We start from the raw sequence: 17,428 nt of genomic DNA on the forward strand, positions 1-17,428 counted from the left end.
CGTGTAGTTTTTATACACTTAATCATATTTTTTTTGTGTCCCTTTACATTTGACAATTTCATTTCGCGAATACACGAACTTTGCTTTGCCCATTAAAAACAACCATATAAGTTTGGCAAACCTTTCTGAGCCCTAAAGGCCATTTTATGTAGTTTTTTGGTTTTACCTGAATCGTCAAGCTTCGACTGTCTCGTTTATATAAAAATCACAAAAAATTATCATCTATTATACCCGCATTCACTTCTAAGTCTGATCAAAATTTAAAAGGGTACAATTAAAAATTTAAAATACACTTTTTTACACCCACTAATGTCCCGTTAAAACCTGTTACACAGTCTTGCTTCATATAAAGAAAATAGTAATATTAATAACTATTCGTTAAATATTATCAAAGTTTAACAGTAATAGCGCCTTAACCGACTACATTTTTGTTGATTTACCTGAACTATGATTATGATATTATCTAATTAACATTTTACCGAGATATCATAAAATCTATTTTATAGTTTAGCCGAAGTTGTGTTACAGCATCTCTCTCCAGGAGTTACATAACACATTTTATTGTTTTTTTTTTTAAATACACTTTTTTACAACACAATGGGAAGATAAAGAAGCTAAGAATATCTGTCGTTAAATCGCGTATTTAACGGTGATTGGCTTATATGGATGACGTGTGCTAAAAAATATTATCATGTGTGTATGATACATAAAATATAATATTAAACAAACCATCAACAAAGTGTATGAGCCGGTAAAATGCTTAACAGGTTTATACAATTTGACAAGTTACACGAAAAAACGTTCAAAGTTGCGATGTACATTATACATTTTAAATGCAGCTTTATACGATACTCATACTCGTCGGTTTGTTATTTATTTATTTTGTTTTCAAACTTTGTTGTGTCATTTTAAATACAATAAATAAATCATGTAAACTTGTTGTGCCGGCGACTGAGGTGGTGTAAAAACGAGGGTAAATCGAAGTTGAAAAAAATTACAATAAATACTATGTACACGAATAATAATAATAATTATGGTTATGGTTATATTATTTTCCATTGTTTGTATAGAGAGAACAGTTCGAGCTTTGTGTAGCACGACCCAGTCGAAAGTACAACACTGCTCTTTGATTTATGATGCAACAAAATAATAACAGTATTTTAATGAATATGTTATTTGTGGTGTGCCCCGACATCATATGGGACCGGGGATATACATACATATGCACGTGTGTGTGTGTTATAAATTGCAAATTAATTATCATACTTAAAACAGTGAGCTCGATGTCAAAGCTAAAACAATATCATATAATATAATAACATTGTGTCGTGTCCTTCCAATACACGTTCGGTTTCGTTATCATTAAAAAAAAAAAAAAATCATTACAAAAATATTGACATTTTAGCATAGGTACGAAGCTATATTGTATAATTTAATTGTTTTCACATGATGTTTTTTTTTTAACTGTTTTATGTTTGTCTGCATACAGTTACTATTTCTGACGGATAGTCTGAGTTGTCAATAAAATATATTTAATTTATTAGTCAATAATAAAAATAAAAAAAGTACGTATGTATATTTATATTTTATACATATAGTAAAGGTTTTATTGAAATGTATTCAACTTTTTCTGACTACTCGAAATTACTGTGGGAAATTTTATTAACATACTAAATGTTTCACACTAAAATATTTCAACGCCGACAATTTGTCAGTTTTTGTCGATGTTTGTTTGTAGTGCATTTAATTTGAAATCATTCCAATATGCTGATCCCAATTATTACTTCCGGCCTAGTATTTATAACACTTGTTATAATAGGAATATAGTATAGTAGGAAAACTATAGCAGGAAAACAAACTTCGACTTCCGCCCAAGTAAATAGTAATAACATTGGGAATACAACGTTGTTTCCGGTGTATCGCTGAAATGTTCTCAAGAGTACCCTGTATAAGGAACTATAACTTATTTATCGAAAAATAATCAAATAATAGGTATAACAAAATATTGGTGTTAGAAATCCCATACAAAAGTATTTGGCGTCACTGAACACAATTTCTTCTGGAAATATAAAAAATTTGAAACATACATTTTTAGAAAATTGTCTACTTTGTTTTATTGTTAAAAGCCTAAACAGTCTATTGCTAAAGTTTATTTCTCAAGAAACAAGCCATTCTCAATAATCACGCTAGTCTGGAAATAATTCTTTCTTTAGTATCTCCAAGAATAATGGTTATTGATGGTAAAGCCCAATTAAAAATATTACTTGTATAATAATTATCAGCTCGTGTTAATATGATAAGTCTGATATTACATTCTTCTTCCTGACATTCTCATCTAAATAGGGTTAGCCAAAAAATTAATCTTTCACCAAATGTTTCTAATAGCCACTATTACCCTAACTTTTCGACATAACTCTATTTTGTATTTATAACCGAGACTATTTGATGTACATTTCTAACTTACAACATTTTTATTGTCTCCGTCCACCACACATTATGGTCCCCGCCATAACTTCTTATTAATATCTCCATTATTTTGCTTAATTTTAATACTCGATTGAATTCTACAAAGAAAATCTATTGTAAATTACATGTATATTAGATTAGTAACCGTTTTGTTCTTCCAATTTACTAGTCTGTTTATTGTTGAGATTTAAAGATAGATTTGGTGTAAAGACGTGACTAATTAAAATTCGTATCCCTATTACAAAAGAAACTCAAGTAATCTTAACGTTAATATTCTGAACATTCAAGTTTAGCAAAAACGATTAGAATAATTAAACTTATTGTGTAGCGAGATGATAATATTAGCATATAATCGCAAATCGAGGTTTTATTAATCAAACGTAAAAACTGTGTTGTTTTCAGAAATATTTAAGTTTTTAGATCTTCAAAAGCACAGTAAAAAATTGAAATTCGTTTAACAGAGAAGTACTCATTTTTAAGTTTATATACTTATAATCATTTAAAAAATTACAAATGATGCTTTTTTATGATGATCAACGAAATCACGATATCCAAAAATTGTACGATGTTCAAAATCAGAAATATATACTTAGTCTTAATTAATTATTTGAAATAAATTGATAATGTACTTTTTCTAATTTTCAGTATTCAGACGATTTAAACAGTTATCCCAGTCTTTAACATGCGTAAGAAGCAAACTACTGCAAGATTGTATACGTCAAAACAGACATCAAAAGATATAGCTGATAAGTGAGTACAGTTTAAAATTCCTACAGATTACAACAATGCCAACAATTCAAAGTATGAACTTTGAACTAATGTTGGTTTATGTAACAATGTTTCCTAAGAAATATGAAAATGTTGAACTTATTTTAATGATATCTTTGGTTTGAAGTAATTATGAATTATCCGATTAATATTAACTTTAACCTGATAATTTTTACAAAAGCTGCAAAATAAATGTTTGCTATGTCTTTGTAAAGATATTACATTTCTGCTTATCATTTCAGTGTCCAAAAAACAGTATCCTTCACATTGTTTGAATAGGTAGATAAGAACCGCTAGTCTATCATAATCTCAAAACATTTTATTGTGTCGAGTTATCGCTGTAATCGTTCATCGGACAATGCAAACATAAATATGAATTTTATGGGCTACTGGGTTTTGAACAATCAAAGAAATAAGACAATTATAAAGGAAAACGTAATATTATAACAAAGGTATAGAAAATAAACGGATTAATAAAAACTAAAATTCAAAACGCTTCCAAATTTTGGTTACATATTTATGGAATTAAAAACATATGCTTCCACTTGAAAAAACGAGGTCTATAAGTCTTGTTTTACGTATAAGGGATGAAAATAATAATCTATAAAGTATTGAAAAATACAGTAAAATATACACCTACAAATATAAGAAAACAAAATATTTTTACTTTCCGAGAAAAAGTATCTTATATCAGATCACCCAGTATATTTAAAAATTAATAGTATTTTACCTTAATCTGAATTTCAATTCAGATCAAGTAGGTATAATATTTTTGTAGTCCCGTGTTGTTTTTTGGTAAATGTTCTCACCAAAAATGTTAGGCTATACGCGCCTATCATAATTAATTAATTATATAATTATGAATTTGTTAGAGTTTTTCTGGATTGAAATATTATGTGGATAATTTTCGGATGTTTCATAGGCCATCTTCGTCATCGTACGGCTTTCGTGACTATACGGACTGGCTCGCTTGTTTCCTACCGCTATCCCACATCATAGATAGAATCGTGTTATCTCAACCACGAAGTGTCGTACGGCAGCTTAACCCCCCTGGTCGAGATAACACGGTGCTTTCAAGGATGCGGCACGCATATATAGAGATAGGAAACAAGCCAGCCAGTCGGTATAGTCACGACATTGGAGACATGGATACTTTGGAAAATTGTCCATATAAACAATAAAATTATGTAAGACTACAAAAATGTGACAAGAAGCTCGCCAGCGGTTTAAACATATATGGGTCGGTTAAAACTTTTGCCTCTCCCTTTCAAAAATTGAAACGACGCCACTGATTGAAACATAGGTGTGTTCCCTATTAATGGCGGTGTTTTGCCAATAAAATCTATTATTATTTAAAATGATCTAAAACTGTTTGTATATTCCATTGTACGTAAAATGTTATAATGTATCATATAAAAATACATTATTTATAAATATTATAATTTTAGGTACATAAACTTTACACATAGTAAGCCGTTTCTATAACCAAATAAAACGTTTAACGTTTGACATGCAAGTTTAGAAATTCACAAAAGATAAAAACCAAATAAAACCAAAACCACTAACGGGTCGAGACTCAATAATACTTGCTTGGAAATCCGAGTGCGCTATTTCGAAAAGACTATAAGGGCTTGAAAGGTGACGGTGCCAAAAGAAAATCGAAAGAAAACGTTCAGTATTATTCTAATAATAATATAAGCATTACCAAATATCAGTGTACGCCCCCGGGAAGTGTTGGTAGTGCATTATATTATATATTGAGCGCCAAAAATGAAACACATTTCCAAAAGCGTTTTATCGTCGTTTCCGTAAAAACCGTTTAGGTCACACAATTGCGAATACCAGCGAATACATAACTGAGTTTATATAAACTATATTTATATATATATATATATATATATATATATATATAAATGTGTACATACTCTACTAGCTTAGAGAAAAAAAAACCTTAAAATATATGCACCACGTCTCATCATCATCGCGCGGTATATTATAGTACTTTTTTTTCTTTTTGTTAAAGGTTAAAAGAAGCCTTAAAAGCAAAGTACTGTTTTTTCCTTATACTTTATATAATATTTATAGCTGATCAAATAATATAGTTGCCACCGACGCTTTGATAAAGACTGCGTGGTGAATTACCAAAACCAGTTTACACACAACAACAGTATCTGTGTTAATTATTATAACTAATTTCTATTAAAACTGAATTGTAAATTTCGAAAAGGGCCCATCTCGAGTTTTGATCAAAATTGATTTTTCCGCGTTTTTTTCATTTACACATATAGACCGATATTTTATGAGCGAAAAGGGCCCAAATCTGTTTTCTATTGTGATGAAAAAAACTATATATAAAAATTAAAATTCATAAAAATAAAAGGAAATGTAAAAGAAAATCAGTTTTTTGAGTTTCCTGAAAAATTTTAATTTTCCGATATGAGCCTTTTCGAAATTCACAATTCAACTATTTTTAGACCATACAAATTAGATTAGACTGTTGATCAATTTTGATTTTTAAAAAATTATTAAAATTTAACATTAAAATACAGCTTTAACCGTATATGAAATAGAATAAACTGACTGCTTACTTGCACTGAACAGACTACCGAGGAAAAGAAAATAGCGACACTTAAATGCGATAATGCGTCAACCCAAGCTGCTTAGAAATATTTTTAAAAATACTTTTTAAAAAAATCTTCCCGAAAACGTCATAGATAATCCCTTCTGATATTATGCATGTCGGAATAGACGTGACCGACAGAATACTTGGAAGACCTAACTACTCCTAAATTCAATAGTTATTAATTCTCATTCCTAATTCTTTCTAGCTTTTACTAACTCAACACGTCCATTTCAACGTCATTATAATTTCAGATCTTCAGTTTTAGCCACCAAACCCTAACCTTACCGGAAGACTACTTAAATTAAGTCTTAATAAATATTATAGATAAAATAAACGTTATAAATAATATTAATTAAATATTAATGAATTTCACCCGAAAAAAAATAATACAGGTTATTGCTAGTAAGTAGTAAGTACCCAATATTCGCATTGATTCGGTGGTAGTTTTATTGCAAGGAACAGTTTTATATCCGTACAAGTCAATGGATCCAAGACGTTTACGACTAATAATTCTTAACGATTATTTATTTCATTCGGTCGGTTTACGACGGTATTTTTTCGATTAAAGTTTTAATAATATATAAGGCCAATATGCCATGCCATGCCATTAATGTTACTTGTGTACCTATATGTACTGTGTGGTCATTGCGGCCTATATATCTAATCGATATCAGCAATTATCCTCAGAACGCATTGCGGTAGGTACATTTTTCCGTTAGAAAAGCGATATATACAGTAAGTCTATACCTAATTAGACATAACGATACACGCAAGCCGTAATCAGCTGACAAACGCATAATACATTTTGCCCTATTTGTAACTTTACTTGGTCTAGCCGTAAGAGAAATAGCGCTTTTAGAAAATCGTTTAACGGCTAAAAAGGTCAAACGACGCAGAAAAAAATAAACGCTTTTCGTTCCAACTGATTACATTTATTGTGTATTATATTATAAACTGTAATGTATAAATCCTTGTTACATGCCTAGTTGCTCACAAAAAGTGACTGAAACAAAACGTACAAAAAAAAAATCACCCTCTTAGCTACAAATTGATGCAAAAAGCTATACGTGATGTTTATATCTTTTCGGTTCATCAAGTCTACGTGGATATTATTTATCGAATCTTATCGATCAGTGTGCATACTAGAGTGAATCCAAATAAGTCTTAAATTCCTCTTCCCTTGATTTTTTTCTTCTTCATAATTAACATTATTATTATACATTGATATTCGCAGTTGACACATTCGAGTCAAAATTATTTTTAAATTATTAAAAAAATCAATGAAAATTCAGTGCAAAAATAAATGGATTAATTTTGAAAGTAAACATTTAATTATTTGAGATGCGATAAATCATAATATATTTTTTTTACAACTTACCGAGTTCAAAATAAATCTTTAAGTTCACTCATGACATAACGTTGCCTGTATCAGGTTTTTGGTAGCTAGTTTTAATTTTATTTGTTATTTTTACATCTCTCTCCGTCGACGTTTGCGATATTTGTAGTTTTTAACAAAATTAAATTATAAGTATTTTCCTTTTTAAATTGAACTATACTTATTGAGCTATGTCAAATTTGGCAAAGTGTTTATTGAAGCGAACATACGAGCGTTTGCAATTTAGATAATTTACAAAACAAAATTGTGAAAGCAGAGACTAAGTAAAAGCCGAACGTCAGCCGATTCGGGCGGCTCGAGGTTTTTAAGGCACGATCAGATATTTCTTGGTAAAAGAAACGGCCGTTAAATCGATAAATCCAATTTTGTTTTTGATGAAACTTATCCTTGTAATTAAAAACGCAAAATACCGTGGTACATTCTCCCCGGTGATCGTCTCGAATAGGATATGAATTTCCGGTTTTATCATATATTATAACGCCTCATTATAAATATTATACTGAATAATCCCTTAATTGCACAAGCTTTTTATTATTCCAATCACACGTCCTCGTCTATATATTTTAATAACCGACAAGAATTTATCGAAAACTCTTATAAGTGCCACGGATTAATTTACAATAATGAGCAATTTTTCGACTGCCGAGAATCCAAGTTAATGTATTTGGGTGTTTAATCGTTGTACTTTAGTCAGATCTCAACACGTTTAATTCAAGTACTCGCGTTAATAAGTTAAATAACATACCTATAATAAATATTAAATTGCAATGGGATTGTTATTTTATTTGCGACCGTGACGCGAATGGATCGAGTTTTTTATACGGAGTTACTTATATTTCATGTAAGATTTTACATTACAATGTCATGCTATTTGTTACATGAAGTATAAGTAACCCTGTATATTACAGTACCTATATATACCTAAAATTTATGTACAGAAAAACAAAATGTGCCAAATATGTGTAATTGAAATTTTTTAAGGGAAAATATTCAGAAAACAGCAATTATACTGGGTGATTCTTTTATCACGGACCAGTCAATATCTCACTGGGTTTAATTAATAATGAAATATTTTTTTTCATATTGTTTTTATACAATGTGATCTCAATTTTTCACAATTTTTTTTTGTTTTACCCCCTCCCAACTTAGATTTTTTGATAGCAACTTTTGAAACTTAAATGGTAACGTATATATTTTAATACCTTTTAAAATAGAGAATAATGTATTACAAATTTTGACTGGTCGACAACCAGTTTCGGATAACTATTCTTGAAGTTATGAGAGTTTAAAAGTTATGATGGGAGGGGAAGTGCGTTTGGGAAATGCGCGCAGATAAAAATAATACTACACTCCACTTCCTCCCCTCCCATCCTAACTTTTAAACTAGTATACACGGTTAGGCTATTATAATATAATACGGATATAGTTAAAAGTACATTTACGGATGTCCCATTATGCACGCCGCTTTTATGACCACAAATCCTTTGCCTCCCATTTTAACTAAAATAAAAAAATGGTACAGATAAACCACTGGAATTTGATTCTATAGCGGTTCGAACAATCGCAGTAGTCTTTCATAAATACCAAAAAATAAAAAAAACCAAAGGCACTAGACATAAAAAAAAAGGTCGCGACCCTTTTTTACCTCCCCAGCCGTTTTCTCTATCTGTTCACCTTTGATCCGCCTTATCAGCTGACCCGCTGGTGAGAGTTTATTGAATGAAATCATAGGAAGGGAAATGCTCTTTTGAAAGTCTAGAGAAAATCACTGGGTGACAAAGCAAAAAGTGACAATAAAACATTTTCTCGTTATTCGAACTATCATATTTATGCATTTTGCTCGCCTCAACATGGCTATGGACAAGGCGACCCCACAAATGGGTTCTACTCATGAAATCCCAAAGCCTGCCTACTGATTAAATATTATTATTCATGTTCGCCAACTGAGTTTAAAAATAAAAAACTCATTACAAAAAAATACAATCATATAGTAAATAATATATTAAACATAAATTTAGTATTTCAAAGTAATATTTTTTTTTTTTGCAAATTTGTTCTTATTTTTTTTTTATACACGAAATTGCATACGGAAATTCGATTCGTTTCATGTACATTTAACTTTTGACTTCAAAGGATCGCTACCGTTCTGTTTAAAAAAGCATATAATGTAATATTGTTGTTCATAAGTGAAATTTAAATAGAATTTCTTTTATGATTCAAATATGTTTTAAGAGCTCAGCTCGTGGCTTTTTTTCAACGAACAAAATATAGGCAATATTTATACAAATATAGTGTCCGATATAATGTAAACCTCAGCTCTAAATTATGTTTATTTCCTAATCTCGACCACTCATCCATTTTCAACCTTTTCTATTATCACAAGTCACAGCAGTACTTACTCAGCAAATTCAATGTTTCACTCTAGCTAATTGATATATATTTTCATTGTACATGTTATGTTTTTGTTAACAAAACTAATTTTCAAATAGTGTTTTAAGTGCTGTCAACGTGTAAATAATCTATACAAACTAAAATCCCTATGTAGTTGAAAGTTTACCAGAAACAACTTTGTACTTAAGATTTTCTTTACATTATTGCAGTAAACACTTAATTTCCAAAATGAATTATACGGCGTACAATAATTTATCAAGAGAGTGATTTGTAAATAGATTCTAGCATAATCATAATGGCTAAGCTACCATCAAGCCATTATTTTCCTGTTTTATCAGCCTGTCAGTGGTTGTAATATGTATGGGGCCTACATATACGATAGCAGTTGCAAATATTTTCCGGTCGAGTAAAATTTCCATCTCTCTGATGCGCGCTCATCTCTTTCGCTGTCATTAAAACGTTAGTGGTCGTCACGTCAAGAGCCAAACACATTTTGTGTATTGATCGCCGAATCGTCGAAACCACACGGGAAGTCCGATAGCGCAATTATCTAGACATAAGTTCAACGAAATGTTTAATTGTCCAGAATAATATAACGTGCACTTTGTTGTAACTTAATTCGTGCCAACGTGCAAGTATTTTACACCAACGTTATAGTAATTCATGTATTGCGTTATTTCCAGCATGTACATGTCCAGACCATTTTTTTTTTACTCTTGCATATTTTGAATATATCAGAGTGTCATAATATGTTAGATCGGGTTGTCTTCACGCTAGGGTTAGACTAGAAAATTCAGGAATTGGTAGACCATTCACGAACCATTTTGAAAAACGAGAGAACGGTAATTAAGAATAATACCGAATGAAATCTTAACCCGCATATATGCGATAAAGAGCGGTGAAAAGTAAACAATTAATCTTGTATCCGACTGAAAAACGTTAGCAGACATCAAGAATGATGCAAAACGGAAGGGCAAGAAACCACAGTCCAGCGCGGCAAGTCCCGGATAACATGTGTACGTCATTCATTTAACATGTATACGCGGTAAAAAGATAATTAAATCCAGACGGTTTGCTTTGTTCCGTCCGGAAGTCGTGTTACCAAATTTTTTTAGCCCAAATTACATTAAATAATAATAGTCACAAAGGAACAATTTCTGTGAGCTTACTATAAAAGTAAATTAGGAATAAGCCAAAGAAAATGGAAAATCGCTCTGTTTGAAGGATAAGACTTTGCCGAGGCAGATTACAAGTAAATTTTAAACGATAAAAAAACCGTATTTTTTCATTAACGTCGAGTCCGCATCACTGAGACGTGGAACAATATTAAATTTGTTTTCGTGGCTTCATTAAATATGGAAATCCCTCCAATCTACATTTCATTGTCGTCGAATCGCAATACAAAACTACATCCATATTTACGACTAAACATTTCTTTAGGGCTTATACTTACATTCTTAAACAAATGAATCGAATAAGTACAAGTAAGTAGTAACAATGTTACTTAAACCTTTGTCAATTTAACAATATTTATATTGTACTTATTAATACATGATATGGATAATGTATATGGTTGGCATTACAATTATTTTGATGCATTATACCGATTTCTTTGTGTGGCCAACATAGGCGCCACTAGGGGGGTGGGTCTAAGGGGACTTTAGCACCCCCAGACTCAAAATTAGCACTCCCAAAAATCCAAGCCCCAATCATTGATTTGTACGCATACGTTTTAATAATGTTCATACTCTGTTGAAATTTGTTATTTTAGAATATTTTTGTTTTCAAATATTTTATATTATATCCAATAGTTTGAAAATTGATGGTAAGAATTATGATTAGTCAGGTATACATAGTTTTAGCACCCCCTAAAATGTAAGTCTAGTTGCGCCTATGTTGGCCAATCTATTAGTCAGAAATCATACACCAATAGTACTTTTAAATCTAGAAAATTTAGGGCGACAATTAACCTGAATTACACAGCATTATAAACTACTATCAATTAACAAATATTTACGAAGTAATATAAAATTATGGAGTACCTGACGTATACAAATATAAAATAAGATTTTAAAAAATATACTTGATATTTTTTCCCTCCTTTAAACAACTTCTAAATACTATTAAACGAAATAATTAAGCTAATTATCACATACAATTATAATACCACTTATATGCGTTAATGTATACAACATATAAAACAAATTCTGAACAAATATCGTGCACATTAAACTTCCTACGCTCCAATTGGAATTCGACACTTTCCCGGTTAAGTACTGTGTGGGCGGTCGTAAATACATTTCTAGAAAAAACAAATTTCATTGTCTTGTCAAGCTTCTGACAGTAGAAAATTTATTTTCTTTTTAGCACCTTGCTTTCTCTTTTATAACTATTGGAGGTCGTGGCCCCCATAAACCTCAAGTTCCTCTCATATCTCGACAAATAATCTTACGTAATACGAAACGATCAAAGAAATTACAAAAAAAAAAAGTAAAAAGCTGTACATCTGCGTTTTAGCAAACTTTTATGCGAGTATAACCCTTGTCAGTAGTTCAAAATCCTACTTATAATGTTTGAAGTGAAAACTCTCAAGTTTTATTTTAGGAAATTAAATTAGTTTTCAAGATGTAGGTACCTTGTTTCATGTATAGATTATATATATATATATTCTTATTATATAATGAAATTAACTTTTATAAAGTAAACAAATAACCAATAGTATTTTTAATGTGTATAACTTAGAGAAATATTTACTTCAGTGACTTATATTTTGCCTAATTATACAACGTTTACTTGTTGTTAATGACACAATTAAATAAAAAAGCAACTTGAGATAAAAACAAATATAACAAATATAAAGTTTTATACAATATATCACTATAATTAAAATATAATTTATTAAGAAAAGGAGAGGAAAAGTTTACCCTTTAGATGAGAGGTTTTTTAACGAGTAGCAGCAGCAATAAATAGCGTTGTACGGGTGCACGAGTTATGGATAATTGATATTTGTTTTTAACACGAAATATTATAGACACTTTTTTAAAATATGTATTTTTTATGTACTATCAGTTCTTTTTTGTGGAAACAATCGAATTTTAAGACTTAAAAAACAAAAAGATTCATTTAAACAGTTGGTGAAAAATAAAACAGGTGAACGATTGTGTTTTGTAGAGTGAGTGGTTAAAAAAAAGACTAAATAATAAGCTTGTAAAAAATAAATTAATGAAGTAAAATATATATTTTATAATATGTAATTATAATTTATAATTTATAATTTTATATGATATAAAATATAAACATAAATTTATGAATTTTTAAAAAATGGTTGTTTAATAATATTAGGTTGCTTGTAATTTTGGTTTGTTCATTTTTAATCAACAAGAAGTTGTTTGTAACATTTAATAGTTTTACTTTTTAAGAAATCCTATTTCTAAAAATGAATTTGTTTGAATTATTGTTCATGAATGATATCATATAATAATTATTTTGTAAACTAATAAAAGGAAATCTACTTAGTGTAATTTATTTCCAAATTTTATGGTAAGCTCATTACAATTTGTTTTACTAAATAGGATACTAAATACTTGAACTAAATAGGATCACATAATTAATATCAACAGTGTTCTTTTCACAACATCATGCACCGATGACTAACATTTATTAGGGTACGCTTAAAAAAAATATACTAGCCTATGTAATAAAAAATTGTTTTTTACATTGTAGTATAGTCCAAGGTTGTAACTTTAGGAATTAAAATAAAATAAAAGTATACCTATAAATATCGTTATTGTCTCATTGTTGATTAACGACTATAACGGCTGTAAACCATGTGGACGTCATAAATTTATATTTTTAACACTCATGTCAAGTTTTACCTTTTTTTTATGTAGTTACTGATGTTGTTAATTCATCGTTTAATTTAGAAATTACCATGAGTATAATACATAAAAAAAGATCATTCATTTTTTCCAATTTTCATAAAAAAGAACAAAGGAAAAATCTTTTTTTTTGTCAGAACAACAATTTTACTTTATAAAATGCTATGTAAATCACACAAAATCATCCGTTTACTTATAGGTTACAAAAATAATTCAAACACGACTTCAGATTATAATAGATTGTAATGAATATTCCGAAATATGTGAACAACATTTTTGAGTGTATACAATTTTTTTTTTTTTAATAGTTAATGTAAGAGTTGAGATCTTGTATTTTTAAATTATACTTACAAAATGTCGTGGAAATATTTGTATTGTATGACAATATTTTAACACCACTTTTTATTAATTATGATAAAAATATTTTATTTTATTTTAAAAATTAACGTTTATATAATGCATTTTAACAGTTTGGAATTGTTCAGTTATGTGCGTACCTAACTGTGTACATTTTGAAACAACAAGAAAGACTTATCATTATTATTTAAAAGTCAAAACATTGGGCGCCCAAACCCATTAGGTTAACACTTGTTTCGAAGAACTTCAGCCGGCCACACGGCCTATGAAATAAAGTTAAATTTTCATAAAATACCTATCCAATTATAAAATTCCGAAGAGCAATGCGATAATTTATTCGAATATCGCAATAATGTTATTATGGAGTCAAGTAGGGCTAATGAAATTTTAGTTTTTGAGAATAAAAAATAATTGTGTTTCATTTTATATTAACATCTTTGAATTAAAACCTCTTAGTTTAAAATATAATAAATGATCTATTTTTTTTATCGCGTTTACATTTGACTAATTTTTTTTTTTTTTTACTTTACTTTTTGACTTTTATTGAAAAACATACAATCTGTAAATTATATTTTACAATGAGTATTTTTATAAACTATTTACAATAAACTATACACATGATTAACATGAGGAGGATACTCCACATTAGGGGCACCTCAATGACCTATTTCTTTACGTACAATTATTCAACTTGTGACTTGACCTTATAAGTTGACGAATATTATTGCATATTTAAAAAATATACATGCTAAAAAATGGAATATTTTAAATATGATTTAATTACGTTAAACCTATTGTTTTAAATAAGAATTCGGCATAATTACTTATTATTACTAGGTATTACTTTTTAAACGAGTGATTAAAGCGATTAAGCATGCCAAAACGACCGCTTTGAATGTAACTTTTTTCCCACTGATTTGGTCAATTATTATGCATTAATCAAAATACAGGACGCCCTTTTATAATGAACAGTCTGATTGTATAGTTTTTCTCTCACACAATCTATAGGCGACCAATATTTCATTAAAAAACAAAAACTACGGACAAATAACTTTTGTGTTTTTTTATCATAATATTGTAATTTATTGTTACTGACGTGTGTAATTTAAAGGTGCTGCAGGATACGGTTGAAGTGTATATTGCACAATGCCAGTTAGCAATTTAAATCGAAATCAAATTGAAACGCTTTCTCAGAGAACATAAGTGTGCAGTAAATATTGATACTTACTTGTCTACTACTCATCGTTATGGATATGGCGTCGTGAAAGGTATTATAATAGTTAAGTACTCTTTAAATTCGTGTTGCATTTATGTTGTATACAAAACTAATCTACACGATCCAACGGTATAATACCGTTTGCTAATATTTGACTATTACTCACACTGGAAAATCCCTAGGTATTAAATTCACTTAAGAATTGTCTGATGTACTAATAACGACTGTTTGCGCCGACTATACTTAACATTTAAAAGTAGTTGTACCGTACCGTAATACTATATAGGTTAAGCTGTACTTAAATTTGAAGTATATTTCCTTGCAAACGACATTTAATACTATGTTTCGTCGATGTATTTTTAGTCCGTAAGTAGCCCCAAATCAGCAAAATAAAACTTTGGCAAACTAAAGGTTAAAGTTTTTCTCCGTAACTATGGGACACTCCTTGTTGTGAAAATTTACTAGTTAAATTATTATATAGTGATTTTTGTTTATATCCTGTAGCTTGGATTTTTTTTATAAAAATTAGAACTTTCACGTTCATCAGATAAAAAACCAGTATAGTGGGGTCGGAGCATAGTGATACGACACAAAAAAAAGCCCACATCATAGTAAAACCAATACCTTTTCCGCTTTACACCGAAGCTAAAACTTAAAATTTACATTAACGCGTTTTGAATTACCTGACTGGCGATTTTAAAGAAAAGAAATGTATACTATTTCTTTTAATTAGTCTATTTTTTTTAACGTTTTCCTACAGTCTACTGTTTAAATCTGATATGGACGTCATCCAAGCTCTATCTCGCTACCCGCTAGCCTTACATTTTCGACAAAACAAATATCCCCACAATAAACTTCTATCTTTCCACACACACACATAAACAGCTACATTGGCTACCTGGGTGCTTACTCAGTTATACTTTTTTTTCAACGTAACAAGTACATTAAACGTACAGTGACGTTAACCGCGTGTGATGCGCAGTCACCGTTTATCCGGCACAATAATAACTGTCATGTTTCCGACGTGACGTTTTTACTGCATTGAAACAACACGAATAATTAATTATCACAACGGATAATATGCTAACCAATGGGTTTTGTTTTTCTGCGTAGAGTAAAAAATATATTAATGTGTATTTCATTATAATATATGGCCCGAAATAAACGCATAATCGAATCGAACGCTCGTTAAACCTACATAAAGTCGTTCGGATGACGTGGATGGGGGTAGACTTTAATACGGTACCTACCCAGTATTTGATGTAGAGGTTTTTATATATATAAAATTATATAAAAATCTGGTATTAGTGACCGACAGCTAGCTCTATTTTAACGATATAATTCAGCAGCTACCGGAACCGTGACTCTGCTCGAACTCGTAGTACACGCATTCGCTTTGCAGACAGAGTTTTATTTTTAAATTACAAGAACACTTATCGAAAACGATTGAAAGAGAGAGAGAGAGAGAGAGAGAGAGACCCTTGTTGCTACCGGGCCAAAGGACCACTGAAGACGGACGGGGAAAGGCGTAAAATCCATTTTAAGGCGCTTTTATGTGTTATAATATTACTACTATTATTATTATACCGCCGCCACCACCGCTTACACACAAAATGAAACAGTCACCGAACCGAAAGGCATAATAATAATAACAACGACAACGGAATTACATTATTATTGTGCCGTCGACAAATGTGTGTATGTATGTATGACAAAATCGATCCTTAAGCCGATACGAATAACTTAGCGAATACCGTACCGAATTTGAATACAAAAGTTATAATATAATATAATAACGTACAACACAATAATAATATTTTCCAGTATTTAGCAATCCGGGAATAATATTTCCCCACGCATAAGTGCTTCCTCGTACTCACTTCGAAGTGCTAAGTACTTTGTTTTAAATTTTTTTTTACACAGCATTTTTTCGTCTCTCTTTTAATTATATGATTTTTGCTCGTTTTGGACGACGTCGTGTCCCGACCGATCAGTGGTTTAAAAATCAGATTCAAGAACAATTTAGCAAATGTTTTTTCTCTATACCTGCTAAACTCAATACAGTGTGAACACGGGTCATTTACACCAGCTGTACATCGTCGTAGATTCAACCCGGAACGGATTCGACGAACGAAAACTATAAGTTCGAATGTAGCGTTTGTAATACCGTATTTCATCGATCCTAATCGATTGTTATTAATTGATTCATTAATATCATATCAAACCGAATTCATAAATAAATTCCCCTTAAATATAAGGCAAACTCTTCTAAAAACATTTTTCTTAAAAATTATAACTAATTTTGTTTTTCTTCATATTTTATTCGAGAAAAC

General features: G+C 30.1%; 1 protein-coding gene across 4 annotated transcripts in view; it reads left to right on the plus strand.

The window, feature by feature from the left end:
- Positions 1 to 17,428, plus strand: part of LOC126845695 (leucine-rich repeat-containing protein 4C-like) — a 93,321-nt gene that overhangs the window by 58,913 nt on the left and 16,980 nt on the right. For all 4 annotated transcript variants that reach the window (XM_050584520.1, XM_050584518.1, XM_050584521.1 and 1 more), the window contains one exon: positions 3,112 to 3,216. The gene's annotated coding sequence lies outside the window, so the exon portion shown is untranslated. The remainder of the gene's footprint in view (positions 1 to 3,111; positions 3,217 to 17,428) is intronic.

The sequence above is a fragment of the Adelges cooleyi genome, unplaced genomic scaffold (assembly GCF_023614345.1).
Source record: "Adelges cooleyi isolate 19-005CV unplaced genomic scaffold, UGA_ACOO_1.1 ACOO_flye_CR_arks_rails_tigmint_CR_PRNA_8, whole genome shotgun sequence".
NCBI lineage: Eukaryota > Metazoa > Arthropoda > Insecta > Hemiptera > Adelgidae > Adelges > Adelges cooleyi.